Genomic DNA, 26,214 nt, shown 5'->3' with positions numbered 1-26,214 from the left:
TAGAAGATCAAAAGCAAACTGAACCCAAAATTAGTAGAAGAAAATAAAGATCAGAGTAGAAGTAAATGAATACATGAATTGGAAATAAACAATACAAAAATAAATTTTTAAAAAGTTGTTTTTTTAAGATAAAATTGACAAACCTTTAGCAAAACTAATGACAAAAAAAGAAAGATGAGTCATATAGATAAAATCAGAGATAAAAGGAGACATTACAACTGATACAGCAGAAATTCAAATAATTATTATAGTTACTATGAGCAACTACATGACAATAAATTAGAAAATCTAGGAGAAATGGATAAATTCCTAGATATTAGAAACCTCTCAACATTTACCATGAAGAATTCCAAAATCTGAACACACCAATAACAAGTAACAAGATCAAAGCCATAATAAAAAGTCTCCCAACAACAACAACAAAAAAAGCCTGGGAACCAAGGGCTTCACTCTGAATTCTACCAAACATTTAAAGAATAACTAATACCAACCCTACTCAAATTATTCTGAAAAATAGGGGAGGAATGAATACTTCCAAACTCACTCTATGAGGCCAGTATTACCCTAATATCAAAACCAGACAAAGGCATACCAAAAAAAGAAACCCACAGACCAATATCTCTGATAAATATTTGCACAAAAATCCTCAACAAAATACTAGCAAACCAAATTCAACCACATATTAGAAAGATAATTTATTTTGACCAAGTGGGATTTATCCTAGGGATGCAAGGATGTTTTAACATACACACATCAGTCAGTGTAATACATCATATCAACAGAAGGGAGGACAATAACCATAAGATCCTTTCAATTGATACTGAAAAAGCATTTGATAAAATTCAACATCCCTTCATGATAAAAACCCTTAAACAACTGGGTATAGAAGGAACATGGCTCGACATAATAAAAGTCATATAAAACAGATCCACAACTAGTGTCATATTGAATAGGGAAAAGCTCAAAGCCTTTAAGATTCAGAATACAATAAGAATGCCCACTGTCACCAGTGTTACTCAACATAGTACTGGAAGTACTAGCTAGAGCAATCGGACAAGAGAGAAAAATAAAATACTTACAAATTAAGGAAGAAGTCAATTTATCCTTCTTTGTAGATGATATGATCCTTTATTTGGAAAAACCTAAACTCCAACAAAAGAATAGTAGAACTGATAAGTTGAAGGATACAAAATCAACATATAAAAATAAGTAGCATTTCTATATGCCAACAGTGGGCAATCTGAAAAAGAATCCCATTTTGCAATAGCTATAAATAAAATTAAATATCTAGGAAATAACTAAAGAAGTAAAAGATCTCTACAATGAAAACTATAAAACACTGATGCAAGACATTGAAGAGGACACAAAAAAATGGAAAGATGTTCCATGTACATGGATTGATAGAATAAATAGTGTTAAAATACCCATACTACCCACAGGAGTCTATAGATTCAATACAATCCATATTAAAATACCAATGACACTCTTCACAAAAATAGGAAAAGTAATCCAGCAATTTATATGAAAGTATGAAAGATCAAGAACAGCCAAAGCTCTCTTGAGCAAAAAAAAAAAAAAAAAACAAAACTAAAGGAATCACATTATTTGACTTCAAATTATGCTACAGAGCTGTTGTAACCAAACAGTATGGTACTGGCATAAAAACAGACACATAGACCCATAAATGGAATAGAGAACCCAGAAACAAATCCATACATCCACAGTGAACTCATTATTGACAAAGGTGCCAAAAAATATATATTGGGAAAGAGACAGACTCTTTAATAAATAATGCTGGGAAAACTGGATGTAAATATGCAGAAGAATTAAACTAGAAGCCTATCTCTTGCCTTAAACAAAAATCAAATCAAAATGGATTAAAGACTTATATCTAAGTCCTCAAACTATAAAACTACTTCAAAACAACAACAACAACAACAACTTTGGAGAAACCCTCCAGGATGCTAGACTGGGCAAAGATTTCTTTAACGATACTGCACAAGTACAGTCAACCAAAGCAAAATGAATAAATGCAGTCACATCAAGTTAAAAACCTTCTGTGCAGCAAAGAATACAACTGACAAAGTGAAGAGATAGCCTACAAAATGGGAAAACAATATTTGCAAACTGCCTACCTGACAAAGGATTAATAACCAGACTATACAAAGGGCTCAAACAACTCTATAGGAAAGAAATCTAATATTCTGATCAAAAAATAGACAAATAGTTGAATAGACATTTCTCAAAAGAAGACATACCAATTCCAAACAAGCATATGAAAAGGAGATCAATGGATCTCTAACAAGCAGGAAGAGGCCCAGTGGCTGCTACCACCTTGTTTCCGCGCCTAACCTCTCCCAGGACTCGTGATGCCAAGGCCGCTGAGAGTCGGGGTTGAGCCCCAGCTGAGCTGAGGGCTCACACTCTTCCGGTCTCCCAGGCCCGCCCCATCTAAAGATATTCTCCAAATATGGCAAAGTTGTAAAGAAAGTGGACACTTAAGTTATGCCTGTCAGAAAAATATGCTTGGAGAACGTAAGCCTCCAAAGAAGAAAGAAAAAAAGAAAAAAAAGAAAGCTCCTGAACCAGAAGAAGAAATTGAGGAAGTAGAAGAAGAAAGTGAAGATGAAGGGGAGGATCCTGCTCTTGACAGCCTCAGTCAGGCCATAGCATTCCAGCAAGCCAAAATAGAAGAACAACAACAAAAAAAAAAAAAAATGGAAACCCAGTTCAGGAGGTCCCTCAACATCAGATGATTCAAGATGCCCAAGGAAAAAGAAAAGCATGTATTTCAGTGACGAGGAAGAACTTAGTGATTAAAATCTTACCCTAGCACAGTAATAAAAATCAAGATTTGTTAGTAACAATCTTGAAGAGCTAATCTTAATAAAAATAAGAAAAGTTAATACTGTCATGTTAATACTATTGCCATCTTAAGAAAAAATATATTTTAAACTTTTATTTGAAAAGTTCATTATAAGGGCTTTATTCATATCTGATTTGTTTACATGAGGACTTCTGAAATTTAATCCTTAAAAACTTCCTGAAACCCAAAAAGTTGAATGATTTATTGTTACTTATGTTAATAAACTTTTCAAGTGAATTTTGTCTTAAAAAAAAAAGGAGCTCAACATTTTGATCATCAGAAATATGCAAATCAAAACTAAAATGAGATATCATCTCACCCCAGCTAAAATGGCTTATATCCAAAAGAAAGGTAATAATAAATGCTGGCAAGGATGTAGAGAAAAGTAAACTCCTGTACACTGTTGGTAGTAATGTAAATTAGTATAACCGTTATGGAGAACAGTTTGGACGTTCCCGAAAAAAAAAAAAAAAAAAAAAAAAAAAAACTAAAAATAGAGCTACCCTATGATCCAGCAATCCCACTGCTAAGTATATATCCACAAGAAAGGAAATCAGTATATGGAATAGATATCTGTATTTCCACATTTACTGCAGCACTATTCATAATACCTAAGATTTGAAAGCAACCTAATTGTCCATCAACAGGTGAATGCATAAGAAAATGTGATACATATGCACAATGGAGTACTATTCAGCCATAAAAATGAATGGGATTCTGTCATTTTCAATACATGGATGGAACTGGAGATTATTATATTAAGTGAAATAAGCCAGATACAGAAAGACAAAGTTTGCATATTCTCACTTATTTAGGGGAACAAAATTAAACAATTGATCTCGTGGTGATACAGTAGAAGGATGATTATCAAAGGCTGGGAAGAGAAGGGGTGGGGAGATGTGGGGATAGTTAAAGGGTACAAAAATAGCCAGAAAAATTAATAAGAGCTAGTGTTTGACTGCACAACAGAACTACAGTCAATAATAATTTAATTGCACATTTTAAAATAACCGAAGGAGTATAATTAGGTTGTTTGTAACACAAAGAATATATGCTTAAGGTGACGGATACCCCATTTATCCTGATGTGATTATTATGCATTGGATGGCCATATCAAAATATCTCATGTACACCATAAATACATACACCTCCTATGTACCCTAAAAAATTAAAAATTAAAAAAAGAACAAAAGCCAATGAGAAGAAAACCCTGTCTCAGCAACCTCACAAATAAATGCGTTCCTGTGCGACCTCTCTTGAGTGCAAATGCCATAACTATGAAATAGGGACAATAGGAAATATGCCCCTCTGATATGGTTTGAAGATTAAATAATATGACTTCTGTGGCATAAATATGATTAGTGCTGTTATTATAAGTATTATGACTAGAGAACTTGTTAAGGTAGTGAAGAAGTATTTTTTGACGAGTACTTCTCAAAATTTAATGCACATATGTAAAACGCGTAAGGATATTATTGAAATGCACATTCCGATTCAGTAGTGTTTGAGTGGAATTTGGGATTCTGCATGCCTAACCTGTTCCCAGGTGATGTCACTGCTACTAGTCCATGGACCACATTTTGTAAAGCAGGGTTCTAGATTACATACCTACTATACCCAATCCATTGAGCTTAATGACTTCCACAGCAGAAATACCTAACATCTCAAATCCCCTTCACTGTTCAGATAAGCAACAAGAGTATGGCACTAAGGTTGGCCACTTTGAACAAGCACCACTGGGCCATTAGACCAGCTGGTCATATTTACACTGATGTAATTGTCCTTTCAAGTTTCCTGTTCTCCAATAGGTGGCAAGAAATAATTTTCCTATGGTTCTCTCCCATCAAAGAAACTGCACCCTAAATTTACCTAAAGCATGGCAGAAAGTATCAATAAAGCTTTTTGACCTCAATGGATTAAAATTCTTTAGAAAATAGAGTACTTTAGAAGAAATTGTAATGCAAAAAAAAAAAAAAAAAACCCATAAAAAGAGCATGCCAAACTTCACATTAAGCTCCAAAGATGTGAACCACATAAAGCAAGAAGCATTAGTAATTCTACAGAATCTGCACAGGGCTAAACTCTATAAAGAATTGGATTTGTAGCATTGATAATACCAAACAATAAAACATTATCCTTTTCAGGTTATTTTTTTCACAGATAAATTCTACCCAGTCAGTGCCACAATGTATTTTAATCAGAACCATATGTGTATGTAAATGAGAGATAAAATATAAGCGAGCCCCTTTTCTTTCTTTGCTCAGTTCATCATTTCTTTAAGGAATAGAAACACCATAAAAGAATAGTCATTTCCATTAATTTTTTTTTCTCCTTGAAAGTAAATTTAGGAATGAGTCAGTGAACAGTTTTCTACCTTTCTATTTTTTGCTCCTAATTCTCCACCCAGCCTATTTCTAATAAGAACAAGAGAATCCTGCTCTACATATATTAACACAAGCACATTTCTATAGTGAATGAAATGACACTATGTTGCAAATATTCAACTTCTACCTCCTATTAGAAGTCAAAAGAGTCAAATTCTAATTTCAGTTTCTCAGCAGTCATTCCCAACTCACTATGTCAGCAAATAACAATCAGTAAGTATCTACTGGCACAAGTAGCTCTCACCAATTAATAAAGTGGATTCATACTGAAAAAAAAAGAAAAATTCAAAGGCAAAACTTTGCTGAGAAGTTACACAGGGTCACCCAGCAACAAATTTCACCTTAGAAAGTGGTAAGCCCACCTACTATTAAATGGAAAATGTTACACTTTTACTAAAACATCTCAATAAGTAAAGAGGTAAAATACTGCAGATGCCAGCAAAACTCTAAAAGCTTTTCTTAGAATTTTCACTTGAATATTTTTTTCATAAAGAAGGTGAGAGAAAAGGGCTGCTTGGGTCATTGGTAGAAGAATGTTGTTATAAGTGAATAAAGGAAAACGCCTAAAGCAGAAGATATTATTTTTTTAAAAAAACTTTACCTTAACTCACTTTCCCCTTTTTGCATAGATTAAATGTACTGAATTGTTCATTTTACTCAGCTATTTGCAGTGATACATTGAATGGTTGCAAGAAATATTCTTTCAGTCTCCCAGAAAGGCATGGTCATCCATCCATTTCTGCCATCATAGCCCAGAACATTCTTTTCTACCATGAGCTACTCTTTTCTTAGAGAGGGTTGCAAAAATACTGAAGGGATACTTTATATATACATAAAAACAAAAACAAAAATCCTTACTCAACTTCTTAAAGTGAAGTTACATAAGAGAGATTTCTCATAAATCTGCTAATACATCTACTGTTTTTAAGTAGTAGGATGAGTTGTCTATCATGGAGTATATTTTGAACTCACTGAGAAATAATGCCTACTGCCAAATGACAATAAGTAAGAGGTAAACTGAATGAAGTAAATTAGTTAATCAGGACTAGTATTATTTTAGTTTTTAGCCAAAATATTAAAATATGTCGGTGAGACATATTGGTAAGTATATTAATAGCACTTATTACATTGATTTACACACAGAGAAATTCAGACCTAGTGGCTTAATAATGTTGATAGCATCATCCATCTTACCTGAAGAAAACAGCTAATCTACTTTAGCTCCGAGTTCATTAAAGACTGGCATTTTTCTCCCCCTGTAGAAGAAACAAGGTCTGAGGTAAGGCACCTTCAGAAACATATTTGCATTCTATTTCCACCAACAGATAATATGATATCTCATAAATAAGAAAGTACAGACTAGAGAAACCATATATATTTTATAAAATACAACAAAATAGGGATGATTAAAAGGTTATTGACACATCAAGAGAGTAAGGAAAACATAAAATTGAAAGAGGGGAGATACGCTCATAGAGGAGCATGAAAAAGAGATGAAAATGAAGTTCAATGAGGTTTTACTAGTATGTTTCACGCATTAGGGAGGCCATTGTCAGGAGATGAACCACCATCTGGGAAGGCTGCAGAAATGAATGAAAATTTAAACAAAGAGCACTAAGAGTTAACAAGAAGCTCATTTCAAGGAATGACATTTTACTTAGATGACCTAAAAAGCATCTTCAAGATCTAACTGTAACAGGACAAGGGATGATGCTCCCAATACCTAGGAAGAAACAAGGTCTTTGGCTACTTATCAAGATGAAGCACCCATGCAGGGAATTTTAGTAGTCAAGAATTTGTTTTCAAGGCAGTCTTTCTAAGGAAACCATTCCTGCTATAGACAACACATAAACTACAAGAGCTACTGGCCTGTATCATCATTGGGTAAAATTCCTAAGTAGCATAGTATCTGAATTGCACAAATAGCTTCCATAGAACATTCAGAGAATAAAGAAAAAAACTGTTTTAAAATAGTGACCATTATACCAAGAGGCATATTGGTCAGCCTTCACCTAAACAAAAATGATAAGGAAAATATTAATCAACTGCAGTCTAACACTTAGAGCAAAAGGCCTAGGTTTGATATTTATACCAACCCTAGAGAATATAACCCCTTGAGCCTAACCTGTGACAATAACATCTTATTGAACGCCCAACCCTGTGCACAGCACTGTTCTAAGTGCTTTACATGTATAATTGTATTTTATTTTCAAAACAGTTTCAAAAACAGTACAATACTGCCATTTTAGAGGTGATAAAACTGATGACTAAGAGAGTTTAATTAACTTTCTCAATGTCACATGGCTAATGAGAGGGGAAGCTGGAATTTGAATTCAGGAATTCTGGCATCATGGCCCAACTCTGAACTACTCACCACAGCAGCTATTTATAAAAATCTACAAAATGCTGTAATTGGATTATCTTCCTCATAAGTCTGCTCCAACACACAAATAGAGTGACATTTGGCAAAGCAGGGGTCTCCAATTCCCCGGCCACAGACCATTAGCAGTGGCCTGTTAGAAACCGGGCAGCACAGCAGGAGGTAAGCAGTGGGCCAGCAAGAATTACTGCCTGAGCTCCAACTCCTGTTCAGCAGCGTCAGTAGATTCTCATAGGAGCACGAACCGTATCGTGAACTGCACATGCAAGGGATCTAGGTTGTGCTCTTTCTGAGACTATAACTAATGTCTGACAATCTGAGGTGGAACAGTTTCGTCCCAAAGCCATCGCCTCCCCTGCTCAATTTGCGGAGAAATTTTCTTTCACGAAACTGGTCTCTGGTACCAAAATAATAGGGGACTACTGTGCTAAAGTACTGCATAAACTATAAAACATAATTTAAGTTTCATCATTACTAATGTTGTTATTTGTATAATTTGAGAGTGCTGACACCAGCTCGGTCATGGAGACCCAAACCCAGGCAGTGCCAAAGGAATTAAGAAACAGAAACAAAGATAGACGCAAAAGTGGGAATCAGAGTCGGACATGAGGGGACTCACAGCATTTCAGAGCTGAGAGCCCTGAGCAGACTCTGACCCATGTATTTATTCTTTGCTAACAAGTGATTATTTTTAATAAGCAGGTACTCAGTGTTTCTTCATAGAATAAAGATAGACTAAACAGGCAGATAGTGCCTGTTCACTACTAAAATAAAAATAAGCTAAAAAGCATTCTTTGTGAGTCAGCAATGGGGACAAGGTCATGTATCCTGTGTTTTGAGAACTGGTTTAACTACTCCATGACCGGTACATATTGCTTACTATTCTATAACACCCTAAGCAGTTTTGTGCCTGGGGACAGCTAGGTGTTGCTTGCCATTTTTTCTCAGTAAACAACATATAATCCATCACACACATGTCAACATCTTTTCCCAGCATAGGAGTTCTTGAGTAAACACTTACAAGGGAAAAGGCCTTCATTTACACTCACAGAGCTATTGTCCACATGTATTCTCCTCCTGTATCCTTCTTACAGCTCATGTAAATGGTGGCGACCCCTATGGCAAGGCCAGTTTAGATTTTAATACTGGTAATAATACCTACAACACATTGGGCACCTATTTTGCAGGTGGACGCTTATATATTTTATCTCATTTAATTTTGTCAATGACTCTGTAGTATGGCCATCCCCATTTTAGAGATGAGGATGCTGGTTCTCAAACTGTTTAATTCACTTAGCATCCAGAGTTAAGTAAGGGAGGGAGCTGAGATTCAAACCCAGAATACTCTAATTCCAAAATATGTGCTCTTTCCATCATGCTACACTGTCCCTCAAAATATGGGAAATCAGAGTTGTTTCAATTGTTATTATTTTTTTGAGGGTGTGGGATGTAGTCTCTCTCTGTAACCCAGGCTGGAGTGCAGTGATGTGATCTCAGCTCACTGCAACCTCTGCCTCCCAGGTTCAAGCAATCCTCCCACCCCTGCCTCCCAAGTAGCTGGGACTACAGGTATGTGCCACCACGCCTGGCTAATTTTTTGTATTTTTAGTAGAGATGGGGTTTCACCATGTTGGCCAGGCGAACTCTTGACCTTAGGTGATTCACCTGCCTTGGCCTCCCAAGGTGTTGGGATTACAGACATAAGCCATTGTGTCTGGCCTGTTTCAATTATTTAATTCTGCATTTTAAAAAATTTGTGACATGTATAAAACAATTATTTTATTATGTTCACAGATAACATGAGTCAGAAATTTGAGCAGGACTCAGTGGGGATGGCTTATCTGTGTTCCACAATGTCTGGAACTTTAGCTGGGGAGACTCAAAGGGCTAGCAGTTACTCAATATAGTTGGAGGTTGGAATAGCATAGAGGCTTTTTACACATATGCCTCGTATTTAGACTTTGATGACTTGAAGACTGGGCTCAGCTGGGCTATTTGCCAGAACATGTACAGATGAACTCTTCATGTGACTTGGGGTTATTACAGCACAGCAGTTGGATTCCAAGAGGAATCATCTATCTTGCCTTTTAAGACCTAGCCTTGGACACTGTCTTGTCTTTTAGGACCGAGCCTTGGAAGTCACTCAGTATTATTTCCACTCCACTCCACTGATTAAAGCAATAACAAACCTGTTTAGATTCAAGGGGAGGAGACATAGATCCTCTTTTTGACTGGTGATTGACAAGATCACGTTTCAGAAGAGCATGGGGAAGAGATATTACTGTGGCTGTCTTTGGAAAACTCAACCTGACATAAATGTCTTCCCTTCAAGACTTGTAACATCAAGTCTCCTTTTGCAAGAAGCTGTTTCTCTTACTCTTCCCTCACTTACAAAATCTGCATATAAAGATTTTACACACTTATCTTCCTAAACTGAATACTATTTATTCTTAAAATCCCAACTCAAGCCTCACCTATTCTACCCACTTCTTGGGAAATTCTTACCAACACTGATTTATCCCTGTCTACCCTCGAAATCTCCATAGTCCTTATTTTGCATTTTGGCATGTAATTGTGCTCAGCTAGTAACTGTATTATATTCTTCATTCTGTTGCCGTTAAATATTCTTTAGTATAAAATGCCTTCCCTCTTCAACTAGATTCAAAACAGTTCAAAAAATTGTAGATTTCATTTGTAATTCTGCACATAGCAGAACTCCGGATATAACTCTTACCCATAATAAGGAAACTTAGAGTTGTATAATATTATTTTGTATTTTTCAAGGCCTATCACTAAACATTATCAATGTGTGTGAATCTCTAATATGCATAAAAATGTAGTTGTGATTTACATGTCTCAGTTCATCCAACAAGCATAATTAACCCACTGTGTGCATAATAACATGTCAAGTACTATGTATATTAGAGATATGGCATGGTTGTGTTTTCCTTAAAGGCATTATTGAGAGGGAAATAAGTCATAGACTTGTACATGTGCACACTGGGACAGAATATGTCAATGTCATAGAGAGGTACACGTAAATTGCTGGGGTCATTCAAAGGTGGAAAAGGTTGGTTCTAACTAGCGTATTGAGAAGGACTCCAAGAAGAAGGTGTTATTCATGCTGGTTACTGAAAGATAGATAATATTTGCACAAGGTGAAACTGATGAAGGGCAGGTTTTAGGCAAGGAAAGAGAACAGCTGACCATATTTAATTGGAGAAACACAAATTATTAGGCTGTCGGGGACCACTCAAAGATTCCTCTCTAGTTCCATTTAGAGTAAGAGATCTGAACTCAGTTTTGTCACTCTATAGTGTTCACATTTGCTATATTTTGAATTTAGATCTCCCCTTTCAGAAAGCCATTTTAAGAGGAGTTGATTTTAAAATCTATACCCCTTTCTCAGTAAAGAAAAGCCTTGCAGATAGATCCTCTCCCTGTTCTCCTGAGTGTTTGACCAAGACACCTGAGCTTGCAGACTACTTGCTTATATCTATTTAGGGCTACAGACCCAACTTCTTTTCAGTTTTTAATATGTGTTTAAAGTAACTGAGGATCTAGTTAAAATGCAGATTCTGATTCCATAAGGCTGAGGCAGATTCTTCAGTTTTTTTTTTCAAAAGTTCACAGGTGATGCTGATGTTTCTGGTCAACCGGACACACTTGGAGTAACAAGGATCTGCATAGTATATGTTATGAGAGCAGGAACGAGGTCCAGTCACGTGCCCACAGTATCGCTAGTATCTAGCTCAGTGCCTTCTATGTCATAGATGATTAATATGTTTTAGAAAACATATGAGTGAAAGAATAAATGAATCAAATAATAATGAATAAACTACTCTGCTATTTTGCACAAAAAGCCTTTCTAACTGATAAATAAGCAATTTCTCCCAAATCACTTGCAAGTCACCAAATGAAAACTAGAAATGCCGACGGGCATTTTTCAGGCCCTTTGTTCAGCAATCTCTGGTGCTTCTACAATGACCAAAACAAATACAAATAACAGTATTCTGCTTCCACCAATGGATTTACTTTACAGAGACTTCAAGTGTATTTTTCTTGACTCAAAGAAATGACCTAATTCTAGCTCTTTTACTTTGCAATCTTTTTATAATCTCCTATTCAAAGTCTCTCTCAATCTCCCTGCTGGAAATAATCTTTCTTGCTTTTAAATTCTTCCAGATTTCTTTCTACCTTGCCTCACGGAAAAAAAAAATATGATATGTCGGCTCTTCTCATAGCCATTTATCTCATGTACCAATCTGTAGGTTTCTTAAGGAGAAGGCTCTTCATATTGTCATTGTGATTCTTTCACCTATGCTTCACCTGCACTTATCAGAAAGCCCTGTGCAGAGGTAGTATCTAATAAATAATTATTCTTGGAAAGAAGGAAAGAAGGTTGTGATCGACACTATTCTAATAGTTTTATTCTAATATCCCTAGGGCTTGGTGAATGTTATGGCCCGATTAAAAAACAATACAGAGGTATCATGTTATTTTTCTATCAAATGCCAAATGTGACATCATTTAACCATTCAAAACTGAGTTTACACAAAACTGAGTTCAGGACTAATTGATAAGAGAGCAACATTAGTCCTTCTCTTATAAAAAGCTCTAAAAGGAATTGTATTTAGGTGAAATTAATCCGCCCATAGAATTTCAGGCAAGATTCATAGCCTAGAAAATATGATGTGGAAAATTATTCGTTACTATTTGTGTATATAATTTGCTCATAACACCCTGGAAGTGCCGTTTGCCCAGATTTCAGGGGATAAAATAGAACAAATAATTAGTAAGGAAGAAATTTTTACTCTACTGAAACAGGAGCTGAGGAAGGGCCACATATTGAGATTTAAATAAGTTCAGTGTTCATTTCATATTAAATGTGCTACTAATGATGGGTTTCAAAAACACTTTAGGTTTCTGTTGTTGCAAAGATTGTATCATTTATTTTTTCACTGCAACCTAACTTTTTATAAAGGAGCCATTAAAAATCTCAAAGACTTTTTTTTGGATTTTTGTTTTGTTTTGTTTTGTTTGAGAATCAGTCTATGGGTTGTTACCACAGGCTAGGCTCATGTAAATGGTATTTAATTCCATGCGATCAGAATTAATCTACCAATTGTCTACCATCTAAAAACTGAAATCTATTTACATTCTCTTTTTTGACACTCTCATTCATTTGACACTCATTCACGTCAGTGTTCAAATATAATACATACAGATAATGATCAAATTTATATCTTGCTGCACTGACTTCTAAACTCTAGGACCTTATTTCTAATTGTATAGTTTAAATATCTTTTGACATTAAAAACTCAGTATATCTGAAATCAAACTTGCTCTCCTTCTAATGTCCCTAATGGTATCTCCATTATTCTGGCTTTTTTTTTTTTCTTAAATTGTACTTTAAGTTCTGGGATACATACGCAGAACGTGCAGGATTGTTACATAGGTATACATGGGCCATGGTGGTTTGCTGCACCCATCAACCCATTACTTTAAATTACAAACCCATTTTCTTAAATTATACTTTAAGTTCTGGGATACATGTGCAGAATGTGCAGGATTGTTACATAGGTATACATGTGCCATGGTGGTCTGCTGCACCCACCAACCCAACCTAACTATGTTAGGTATTTCTCCCTCCACTAGCGCCCCCACCCCACAAAAGCTCCAGTGTGTGATGTTCCCATTCCTGTGTACATGTTTTCTCATTGTTCAACACCCACTTATGAGAACATGTGGTGTTTGGTTTTCTGTTCTTGTGTCAGTTTGCAGAGAATAATGTTTTCCAGCTTCATCCATGTCCCTGCAAAGGACATGAACACATCCTTTTTTATGGCTGCATAGTATTCCACATTTTCTTTATCCTGTCTACCATTGATGAGCATTTGGGTTGGTTCCAAGTCTTTGCTATTGTGAATAGTGTTGCAATAATCATACATGCGTCTTTATAGTAGAATGATTTATAATCCTTTGGGTACATACCCAGTAAAGGGATTGCTGGGTCAAATGGTATTTCTGGTTCTAGACCCTTGAGAAATCGCCACACTGTCTTCCACAGTGGTTGAACTAATTTACACTCCCACCAACAGTGTAAAAACATTCCTATTTCTCCACATCCTCTCCAGCATTAGTTGTTTCCTGACTTTTAAATGATTGCCATTCTAACTGGCCTGAGATAGTATCTCAATGTGGTTTCAATTTGCATTTTTCTAATGACCAGTGATGATGAGCTTTTTTCATATGTTTATTGGCCGCATAAATGTCTTCTTTTGAGAAGTGTCTGTTCGTATCCTTCACTCACTTATTGATGGGGTTTTTTTTTTTCTTGTAAATTTGTTTAAGTTCCTTGTAGATCCTGGATATTAGCCCTTTGTGAGATGGATAGACTGCAAAAATTTTCTCCCATTCTGTAGGTTGCCTGTTCACTCTGATGATAATTTTCTCTTGCTGTGCAGAGCGTTTTAGTTTAATTAGATCCCATTTGTCAATTTTGGCTTTTGTTGCCATTGCTCTTGGTGTTCTAGTCATGAAGTCTTTGCCTATGCCTACCTATGTCCTGAATGGTATTGCCTAAGTTTTCTTCTAGAGTTTTTATGGTTTTAGGTCTTACATTTAAGTCTTTAATCCATCTTGGGTTTTCAGTTTTCTGCACATGGCAAGCCAGTTTTCCCAATACCGTATGTTAAATAGGGAATCCTTTCTCCATTGCTTGTTTTTGCCAGGGTTGCCAATAATCAGATGGTTGTCGATGTAAGGCATTATTTCTGAGGCCTCTTTTCTATTCCATTAGTCTACATATCTGTTTTGGTACAAGTACCATGCTGTTTTGGATATTGCAGCTTTATAGGACAGTTTGAAGTCAGATAGCATGATGCCTACAGCTTTGTTCTTTTTCCTTAGGATTGTGTTGGCTATACGAGCTCTTTTTGGGTTCCATATGAAATTTAAAGTAGTTTTTCTAATTCTGTGAAGAAAGTCAATGGTAGCTTTTTATGTGGTCCTGTATCAAAGTAGGACAAAATAAACATGACCAAATAAATAATTTTTATAATACTAATTTATGTATTTCTTCATTCATTCATTAACTTGTGGAAAGAGCCTAGACTTTAGGACTTTCAGATAAAATATGTCAGGTTTTGAATCCCTTGCATTCTATTTACAAATGAGAAATTTTAACTATTTATTTGACTTCTCTAAGGTTTTTTTCTCTTTTATGAATACATTAGCAGCTATTTATTTATTTATTCATTTATTTTTGGATGGAATCTTGCTCTGTCACATAGGCTGGAGTGCAATGGCATGATCTCAGCTCACTGCAACCTCCGCCTCCTGAGTTCAAGCAATTCTCCTGTCTTAGCCTCCTGAATAGCTGGGATTACAGGTGTATACCACCATACCCGGCTAATTTTTTGTATTTTTAGTAGAGATCGGGTTTCACCATGTTCACCAGGCTAGTCTTGAACTCCTGACCTCAAATGATCCACCTGCCTTGGCCTTCCAAAGTGCTGAGATTACTGGCATAAGCCACCATGCCTGGCCCAATAGCAGCTATTTCATAGGCTTGTTTGATATGAGGATCCAATAAGATAACATATTAAAAGCATTAACAAAGATAATGTCTGGCATATTGTAAAATAGCAATACATGTTTGTTGTCCCTTTTGCTTTCCCCATAGGTCCCCAAGTTTTCTATAGATAAAATGTATAGGCCAGAAAGAACCCCCAGGATGATGTTTAATCTGAGAAAATTATGCCTTCTGTGTCCATATCAAAAAGAACCCAGACACTCCACTCCATTCTCCTCCCTTGCTTTATCTGCACTATAGAATGCTGCACTAGACCCTAAAGAAACATTCAAGTTTTCACCTTGCTATGGTTTTAATTTTTATCCCTCAAAACTTATGTGAAATTTAGTTATCACTGTAACAGTATTAAGAGATGGAACATTTAAGAGATGTTTAGGTCATGAGAGCCTCCTACCCTCACAAATGAGAGTGGGTCCTCTCTTTCTCTCTCTGCCCTATGATATCTTCCATCCTGTTATGACACACAGGCCATTGCCAAATGCTATCCTCTTGACCTTGCACTTTGCAGCCTCCAGAACTGTGAGAAATAAATTTCTGTTTATTAGAAATTGCTCAGTCTGCAGTATTTTATTATAGCAGCACAAAACAGAGAAGACACACATTCATCTCAAACTCTAGTCTGCACTACTGTTTCATTTCTCCCTTTTTAGTGGGACTTTCCTATTTTTATAATCCTTCCAAGCAATGGAAACAACTCAGAATCAGAAGGCACAGCAAGGTATTACACAAGAGAATTTAAAATTCAAGAGCACAATAAAGATTAAGAGACAGCAGATAGCACACTAAAGAGAACAGTTGCCCAACATCACTACCATTTGTAATCTCTTCACTCCCATGGATTGATAACTATACCCTCTAGGAGTGTAACCTACTTATATAATGAGAATTCATTTGTCTTCAACCATATTACGGCTTCTCCTTTGCAGGAATAGAAGAGACAGTAAGTCGATTGCATCTAAAAGTTGTTTTGGCCACTAAAGCATATCTGGAATGTGTAAGATACTGAGTTAACATCAGCTAATTGTTGGTGGATTATTTCTGTCATTCAACTAAAGCTGAAGTCTCATTAACCCTCTAACTCTACCCTAGTATAATGAAATTAAATTAAATCATTTTATGCTATCCCTCACATCCTGTAGTCCACAAAATCTTCAAAAATACTTAAACATCCTTAGTACAAGCATACTTACGGAAGTTAGGACAATTCCAACACAGCAGTACTTTCCTGGAACCTCTGCCAAATCCGACAATCTCTACTAGAGATTTAGAATGTAGTCAGGTCCCAGTTCACAATCTGTTTTTGTTCTTTGAGGCATACATTTGGCAATTGGAGGTGACACATGCCCATACTCTTTGAGCGGCTGACTCTTTTAGACCACCTTCACTAAACATATAATTCCAAAGTGGCAGGACTGTGCTCTCCCCAAGTGACAGTGGGAACAATAGACTGAGCAATATGCTGTCTCCAAAGAAACCTGTTTTCCAACCTTCTTCTCAGATCTCTGAAAACTCTTTGTTTTTAATTCTTGATCTGACTGAGAAGGTTAGAAGTTACTGAGAAGACTCATGAAGTCATTTCCTGATGCGTATGTGTGTAGGTAAAGAAGGGCGGTTTCTATCTCCAGCTCTTGCTGTATACTTATTGAACTGGTACCCAAGTGAAATGAAGGGAAGAGGGGTTGTACTGTAAACTCACTGGTTACACAACTGATTTGAGCCAAGAGCAATACAGTGAAAAATATTTCTCAAGTTTATTTGGGTATTCAGTGGTGATGCTGAACAGACTGGTGGAAAGTTCAAACACACTGGCATAGTGCTTTCTAGCATTTTGCATTTATGCCAAACTGAGTATTATATCATATTGGAGAATTTGCCTTAACAGGTTAAAGAAAGGGAAAGAGAATTAAAATTCAGCAAAATGAATTTTCTATAAAGTCTTCTCTTTGTCTCCCTAATCTCATCCATGTTTAGTTTTGCCTCAAACATATTGTCAGCCAAGTATCTTTCTAAGCCCAAGTGTTTGAGTCTGTTTTGCTGTTATTGTTTGTTTGTTTGTTTTAGACACATCCTCTATGTTGCCCACGCTGGTCTTAAACTCCTGAGCTCAAGGGATCCTCCTCCCTCAGCCTCCCATAGTGCTAGGATTACAGGCATGGGCCACCATGCCCAGCCTTGAGTCTGTTTTTTATTATAATATAGCTTGCAGCTGGTTTAGCTTGTGGGTCACAAATAATTTTCTGAGACAGTAACAGAAATATGGGTAGCGACTTCCCACCATTCTCCTTGAGCTCCTACCCCATTCCTTCTCTGCATAATGCAGGCTTCTTCTATAGTAGCGGCTCATAGGTATGGGTTAATTTGCACAGTGGCCTAAGAAGGGACTGTTCTAATTGCTTCAGAGGAAATCCATTTATTTTATAGCCCAATAAAATTCTGTGTGCAATGGTAAATAAAACCATGTGGGCAGGACCTCAATGCACAGTTCTCTGGCTCCATTTGCAGCCCATGATTAATTAAGGAGGGGGGGGAATAAGAAAAAAACATTTGCAACAGATGCAATTAGCTGAAATGGTATATTTTTGGCCTCTGATGATGTCTGCTTACATTGAATCCCCACTTGAAAACCAGTCCTCATTTGAAAGCAAACTAGAAAAATCTCTGTAATACAGATGGACCTTATTTGGCTGGATGTTTATGTACAAAGAAACCTTTGTACATTGAATTGCAGTGTTGACTTCTGCATTTGAAATTTCATTTTGTCATTTTTAATCACAATGAGCAAATGTCATCCTTAATAATAACCCTCTGCTTCTCTATAATGCCTTTCAACAAAGGCCCTGAAAGTACTTTTGCAAATATTAATAAACCGAGATTCATAACAATTCCCAGAGGCATCTGTATTGCAGGCCAAAAGAAAGCCCAAAGTCATGGAATGAATTTGCTAATCCACACGGGAAACTAAGCTCATGAAGAGAAACAAACACTATTATTCTGGTTTAAGTCACCCTCACCTCTTTCATAATCACCAGGTATTTTCATCCATAACCTGAATCTCAGAGGACAAGGAATGAATGAAGGACTATTTAGGCTCTTACTGAGATTTACATTGTTTCCTCTTCCTAAATACAATCTATATGCCACTGACTCCCAAGTTTATAAATCCCATCCAATTTGTCCCTTTCTTCCCATACTCAGATATCCAGCAGCCCTGGAGATCTGACATCTCAATCCTAACATATTCAAAATTAAACACGTGATGTGCCCTGCAGAAACCTGCCCCTTTCTCACAGTTCCATTTCAGTAATTAGTATCTCCTATTTTCTAGTTTATGGGTCCCCAAATCTTAGAGTCATCTTTTAAATCTCCATCTCTCTCACTCCATGTCAAATTATCTGTGAATCTTGTTGGTTATACTTTTTAAATAAATACAGAGACCAAGCATTTCTCATCACTTCTTCCCAGGCCTACATCATCATCCTATCTAGCCTGGGTTACTGTAATAGCCTCCTAACTTGTGTAGCCTGGACTACTGTAATAGCCTCCTAACTTATCTTCCTGTTTCTATCATTGTCTGCTAGTCTATCTTTTCACAGCAGGAAGATTGACCCTTTTAAAATATAAGTCAGTTCATGTATTCCTTTGCTTTAAAGTCCTCAAAGACCTCCAATCTCACTCAGTATAATTTCAGTCCTTACTAAGGCCTACAAGGCCTTACATGATCTGGCCCCTCATATCTCTCTATCTTTACCTACTGCCACTTCCTTCTCCTTCCTTTAGCTCCAGTCCAGCTGTCTTTTATGCTCTTCAAATAAGCCAAGCATGCTACTACCTTAGAGCCTTCACTTGCCCATACTTCTGCCTAAAAAGCTCTCCCAAGATATCCAAATGCTTGCTGCTTCCTTTTCATAAATCTCTGCTCAAATACCACCTTATTAGAGAGGACTTCACCAACCACCTCATATAACATACATCATTTTCACAATACTCTAAGCCACCGACCTTGTTTTATTTATTTTCATTAACTTATCAGCACCTGGCACCAACTGCTAAATTACCCACATATAAATGGCCATAGTAGGCAGAGATATGCTTTCTTCCAATGATTACAGAAATCCCACCCTTTCCTCTCCTTTGGGAATGCCTAGAGACCCTCTCCATTGCCTTTTGTAATGCCAAGGACTTTCTCCTATTTATAATTTTCTCCTCAATGCTCAGGAACATTGAATTTCCCAAAACAAGGGGGCAAGGCTATGAAATACTTTCATTCTACTACTTGGCCTACATCACTGGAAAAATGGATTTTGGCAACTGAGTTTGAAACCCTGAGGATTTTTCATAGAATTAATATGAAAAGCAGAAGTAATTTCATTTCTCAAGTACCTTATAGGTTAGTGTTTCATGGCTAGTTTGAGAGTCTAACATATTTATAACACATTGTACAAGAAAATATGATATCCTAAATATTTTTCAGACTCAGTTCAGATACAAGCTTCTTTTGTCAGTTAACTATTGCTGTACAGTATACCACCTGAAAATTCAGTGTTTTTAACAACAGCCCATTAGTCTATGGGCTGTTACCATAGGCTGGGCTCATCTAGATGGTTCATCTGTTCTCAACTGAGCTTTCTTGAGCATCTGCAGTGTTTTTGTGCAAGTTGGCTAGCTGTGGACTTGACAACAGAAGCGACTAGATATATGACTCTCACCCTTCAGCAAGCTACCTCTGTCTTGTTCATATGTCAGAATCAAAATTCCAACAAAAAGTGGAAGCAGCAAGGCCCTTTTGAAGCCTACTCTTGCAACTGTCATATGATCATTTCTGTAACTCCTTATTTGCAAAAACAAGCTATAAGACTAGCCAGATTGGAAAAATAAATAAGACTTTAATTTTTAATAGAAGCAGCTCCAAAGTTACATTGGAAAGACTATACATATAAGAAGGGTAAAAAATTAGACATCCTTTTTTGGCAATCAATCTATCATACCTCTTTTTTGATAGCTTGTCTCAAGCAGAATTATGTCCCTTTTAATGTCCTTTCATATCAGCTTATGCCTACCTCTAGTACAAATTTTTGTTTTGTTTTGTTTTGTTCTTTTCTTTGTTTCTCCTCTAGGAAATAAATTCCTCGAGGACGAAACTTAGGACAGTTATAGGAACACAGTATTTGTTCAATTAGTATCTATTAAGTCATTCTAAATGGATAAATAATAATAAATTAATTAATTAATTGATTACAATCAACTTAGAAGTCTTTGAAAAACAATTCCTGAGGAACACATTTTTTTTTATTTGAAGGCAATATTGTCACAATATTTCAAAGGATTTCCTGATATTTGGTAATAGACAAGCCCAAAACTTTTCCAAGACTGAACCTTCCTGAATTGTTATAACCAAGAATGAAGCAAATTAGAAACAGAGACACACTATTTTACTATTAATACTTCCTCACATCATAGTCAATTAGTTATGTCTACTTTTCACTAATGTAATCTTTATTGTTACTGGTCTTAATCAAAGCTTTGAAGTCCTCCATCAGTGTACTGCTAAAGCAAAATTATGGATTCATTAAAGAGTCTATGCATCTTCACTTCCTTAATATCAAAAATCATCCAGTTCTATCTTTCCTTCTGATATTATTATAAACATACCAGTTGCTCAGAGATGTTTGTCATGCCAAATTATTGATTACCTTACAAAGACCTTCTTGTTCTTACCTTCTATTTGCTCTCCTGGTTTATAATCTAGATAGTGACAAAAAGATAGTAACAACAATAACCAACCAAACAAATGAACAAACTAAATGAAGAAAGGAAACTCAAGCAGGTGTGTTGGGTTCCATCTTAATTTTTCTAGTATTGTTTTAAAGTATAAAACACCTGTTTTATTCATTTTATAATACCATCATTACTCTAAAACTAAAAACAGGCCAAGATAGCACAAGAAAAGAAAACTATAGACCAATACCCATTAAAGACACATAAAAATCTTTAATAAAAGATTAGTAAATCAGGTTTTGCAATATATAAAAAAAGCATAATACACCATGACCAAGTGAAACACAACATTGGAAAATTAGCAAGTATAATTCACTCTATCAACAGAATATAAAAGAATAACCATTCGATTATCTCAATAGATGGAGAAAAATTATTCAACAAAACTCAATATCCATTCATGATGAAAACCTTCAGTAAAGGAGAATCAGAAGGAACTTAATATAATAAAAGTCATTATATAAAATCCACAGCTAAATTTCTACCTAATAATGAAAGATTAAATTATTTCCCTGATAACAAGTCAAATATGTCCACTCTTTTCTGTCTAATTCTATCTCATACTGGGATCCCAGCCAATGCAATAAGGTAAGAAAAAGACACAAAAGTCTTTAAATGGAAAGGAAGAATTAAAACTGTCTCTATTTGCTGACACATAATTATTTAGATAGAAAATCTCAAAGAATCTTTAAAAAAGTAGCTACCAAAATTAATAAGTTTAGCAGATAACAGATTTAATATACAAAAATTAATTGTATCACTGTATATTACCAATGAACAATTAGAAATTGAAATTTAAAACCAGAATCATCTAGAATACCACAAAAAATAATGTCCAAGGATAAACAAGATAAACATATGCTAAATTTATATACTGAAAATTGCAAAATGTTGATGAGAGGAAACAAAGAAAACCTAAATAAATTGTGAGATATACCAGGCTTATAAATCTGAGCAGCCAATGTTATTGGCATATCAATTCTCCCCCAAATTGATTTATAAATTCAGTGCAGTCTCAACATATGGTCCACTATCAAAATTAAGAATCAAAAATATTTGCTTTTTGAAAGATACCATCAGGGAAAACTTATGAACTGTGAGAAAATATTTTTAACAAACATCACTAATTAAAAACCAACTCTCACAACTAAATAACAGCAACAAAAATAAATGAATTAATAAAAGGATTATACATTTTATCAAAGAAGAGATGTAAAAGCAAATAAGCACATAAGATGTTCCACATTATTATGAGAATGCAAATCTCAACTGCAATGAATCACCACTATATACCTATTAAGACACTTTTCAAAAGAAGACATACATGAGGCCAACAAACATTTGAAAAAATGCTCATCATCACTGGTCATTAGAGAAATGCAAATCCAAACCACACTGAGATACCATCTCACGCCAGTTCGAATGGCGATCATTTAAAAATCTGGAGACAACAGATGCTGGAGAGGATGTGGAGAAATAGGAACACTTTTACACTGTTGGTGAGAGTGTAAATTAGTTCAACCATTGTGGATGACAGTGTGATGATTCCTCAAGGACCTAGAACCAGAAATACCATTTGACCTAGCAATCCCGTTACTGGGTATATATCCAAAGGCTTATAAAGACACATGCACACGTATGTTCATTGCGGCACTGTTTACAATAGCAAAGACCTGGAACCAACCGAAATGCCCATCGATGACAGACTGAACAAGGAAAATGTGGCACATATACACCATATATACCAAAAGCAAAATACTATTGCAGCCATAAAAAACGATGAGTTTGTACCCTTTGCAGGGACATGGATGAATCTGGAAACCATCATTCTCAGCAAACTGACACAAGAACAGAAAATCAAATACTGCATGTGCTTGCTCAAAGGCTGGTGCTGAACAATGAGAACGCACGGACACAGGGAAGGGAGCATCACACACTGGGGTCTGTTGGGGGGAAATAGGGAGGGACAGTAGGGGGTAGGGAGGTTGGGGAGGGATAACATGGGAAGAAATGCCAGATATAGGTGACAGGGGAAATGGAGGCAGCAAACCACATTGCCATGTATGTAACTATGCAACAATATTGCATGTTCTGCACATGTACCCCAGAACCTAAGGTGCAATAAAATATATACTGAAAAAATTAAATAAAATAAAATGGCTACAAAACAAAACAAAAACAAAAAACTGACAATATTAAGTGTTAATGAGAATGTGGACAAAGTAGTTTTTATTCATTGCTTGTGGGAAGGCAAAATGATATAGTTACCTTAGGAAACTGACATTTCTTGTAAAGTTAAACACATTTACCTTATTACCCAGCACTCCCACTCCTATGTATTGCCATACAGCTTTACAAATGCCTGTACATAAAAGTTGATAGCAGCTTTTTTCATTATCACTAAAAAGTAAAACTCAAATACCTATCAATTAATGAATGGATAAATATTAATCATTTTACACCTATGCAATGGAATAAAACTATGCAATAAAACGAAAGAACTACCGAAACATGCAACAAATTGATCTCAGAAGGATTTTGCTAAATGAAAAAGGACAGACGCAAAAGACTGCACATGTTATGATTCTATTTATATGACATTTTCAAAAGCAAAATTCTAGGATCAGTTATCAGATCAGTAGTTTCCAGGGTTAGAATTGAACATGGGGATTTATTTCAGAAGTGAAGGAAACTTTAGGAGCCAGTAGGAATATTCTAAATTCTAAATTCTGATAGTGGTGTTGCAACACAATTGTATAGCTTGTATATGTTTGTTAAAACTCATTGATCTGTACACCACAAGTTATGAATTTTGCTCTTGCCAATATGCCTCACTAAACCCAACATAAAAAGGCAATAACTGGTGAGTGTACAGAGTAACACTTTAACATCTTTTCTCCCCACCTCTTTAAGAAGTCAGCATTGAAAGACTTTTTGGAGGAAAACAGGGACCCATAGATCAACACAGAGTTCTTTTCCCATTTTAATACCTGGAATAGTGTGGTCAACTCATTTTTTATGGTATTTCAATGTAAATACTAGGAAAAATATAGAACAGAGTTCCCACCCTTTGCTGTAACACAGACTGAGTAGATGTGATTATTCATAAAATCTTGGAACTCAGATTGGTGTCTTGCTTAGGCTACCTTAGATTTATTTATGAAGAATGGGTTCGATTGATCTGGTTTTACATATGTCAAATTAAACAATTTTTTGAGGGGGGAGGAAGAAGCATCCTGTAGGCTATTGAGGACTATAGCCAAAAGTAGGGTCGGGCAACAGCTATAAATTTTGGTCACCTACTTTAACTGAGATATATCACTTACTTTCTGAGTGACTGTGTAACTGTATGCAAGCATTTTCTTTTCTTTTTTTTGTTTTCTGTCCTTAACATAGCTTTTCTGAACCTTGGTTTTCTTTGGTAAAACCGTAAAGAAAATACTACAAAATTATATCTATTCTGTGGTTGTTGTGAGGAATCAAATAACAAAATACAAGAAATGTACTTACTAGAGGACCTAACATCTACTAAGGAAGCAAAAAATTTTAGCCTGAACTAAAAAAAAAAGAACCACTTCTACTAATGTGTATAGTTGGCACTATTGCCAAATCTCTTCAACTGACATATGCGCTTGATACAAAAATCTAAGAAGTTTATAATCTAGCTGGACTTTCAAAAAGTTAGCAGATGCTGTTTACAAATGTAAATTCCAGTCTTAATGTAATATAAATTAACAAACAATTGAAGGCCCGGTACAGTGGCTCACGCTTATAATCCCAACAATTTGGGAGCCTGAGGTAGGCGGATCACTTGAAGCCAGGTGTTGAAGACCAGCCCGGCCAACATAGTGAAACCCCATCTCCACTAAAAATACAAAATTAGTCAAGCATGGTAGTGCATGCCTGCAATCCCAGCTACTTCGGAGGCTGAGGCAGGGGATTTTCTTGAACCTGGGAAGCAGAGGTTGCAGTGAGCCTAGAGCCTGCCACTGCACTCCAGCCTGTGTGACAGAGTGAGACCCTGTCTCAAAAAAATCAGAACAATTAAAGATATTTTATTAATTGGTAAATTTAAAAATTCTGGATTGAAGAATGTTCAAAAGTATTGATGTGTAAAAAAAAAAAAAAAACAGCTAACAACTTGTAAACAGACACAATGTAAGTAAGCATCAAATACTGAAATCCCAAGGAGAGAAAAATAATTTCCCAATACTATAAAGGGTTTGTGTGGAATTGTTCAGTGGTCTTCCTATAATCCCCTTATTTTACATCTTCATGAAAAAGCTAATCAGAAAAAATTCTCCAGAGTAATTGGTGAATATACAATCTTAAACAAGATGTTTTTAAGGCCATGCCACTCAGAAACAAGTTTCCAGGGTTACAGCCAAAATCCATTATAAGAGAATTTAGGCTCCAGAATTTTTTTTCAAGTTAAACTTGCAAGAGATAAGTTAAAGACAGACATAGGGAGAAAAAGGAAGGATTTACAGTTTTGAGAGTCCAATCTGTAAGCCCCTGTAGGATAATTTTATATGTATTATCTCCTTTTTATTCTCAGAACAATCATTGAGGTAATTCCTATTTTCTTCAATTTACAGACAGGGAAATCAGAAGAGGTTTAATTTAATCCCTATTCAGCTAAAAAAAAAAACTTTAGGTGTTTAAAGTAGGGCTAAAACATAAGACTTCAAGCAGAGATCAAACTCCAAGAAAGGCTTCCCTTGAGTCTGGCATCTTGGTCTATTTTATTGGTACAATGGAAGCTCCAACACACCATAGGAACAAAACTTACATCTTTAGACTAGTTATCTGTTCACAGACTCACAGACATTCTCTCTGGTTACTTTTTTATGTAATCCTAATTATCACAAGCTACCCATCAGATGTATATGATTCCCATTTTACAGATACAGAAACTGAGAAACAAAGAGATTAAGACATTTATTTAACGATTCAAAATAAGAGACCAGTAGAACCAGGGGTCAAATTTTTATCTTGAATCTCTAAATGTCACATTCTTTTTCTCAGTTTCTGTATCTGTAAAATGGGAATCATATACATCTGATGGGTAGCTTGTGATACAGAAACTGAGAAACAAAGAGATTAAGACATTTATTTAACGATTCAAAATAAGAGACCAGTAGAACCAGGGGTCAAATTTTTATCTTGAATCTCTAAATGTCACATTCTTTTTCTCAGAGCTTTTTTTTTT

General features: G+C 35.8%; 1 long non-coding RNA gene across 1 annotated transcript in view; it reads right to left on the bottom strand.

Moving 5' to 3' along the window:
* Positions 1-722: 722 nt before the first annotated feature.
* LOC116542600 overlaps positions 723-26,214 on the bottom strand; it is a 323,840-nt gene continuing 298,348 nt past the window's right edge. Inside the window, exons 2-3 of the long non-coding RNA XR_004265282.1 lie at positions 6,445-6,506; positions 723-1,142 (exon numbers count right to left, since the gene is read on the bottom strand). This is a non-coding gene — a long non-coding RNA (uncharacterized LOC116542600). The remainder of the gene's footprint in view (positions 1,143-6,444; positions 6,507-26,214) is intronic.

The sequence above is a fragment of the Sapajus apella genome, unplaced genomic scaffold, assembly GCF_009761245.1.
Source record: "Sapajus apella isolate SASKATOON/1434 unplaced genomic scaffold, GSC_monkey_1.0 scaffold4, whole genome shotgun sequence".
In the NCBI taxonomy this organism is placed as follows: Eukaryota; Metazoa; Chordata; class Mammalia; order Primates; family Cebidae; genus Sapajus; species Sapajus apella.
This window is presented reverse-complemented; position numbering and strand designations above follow the sequence as displayed.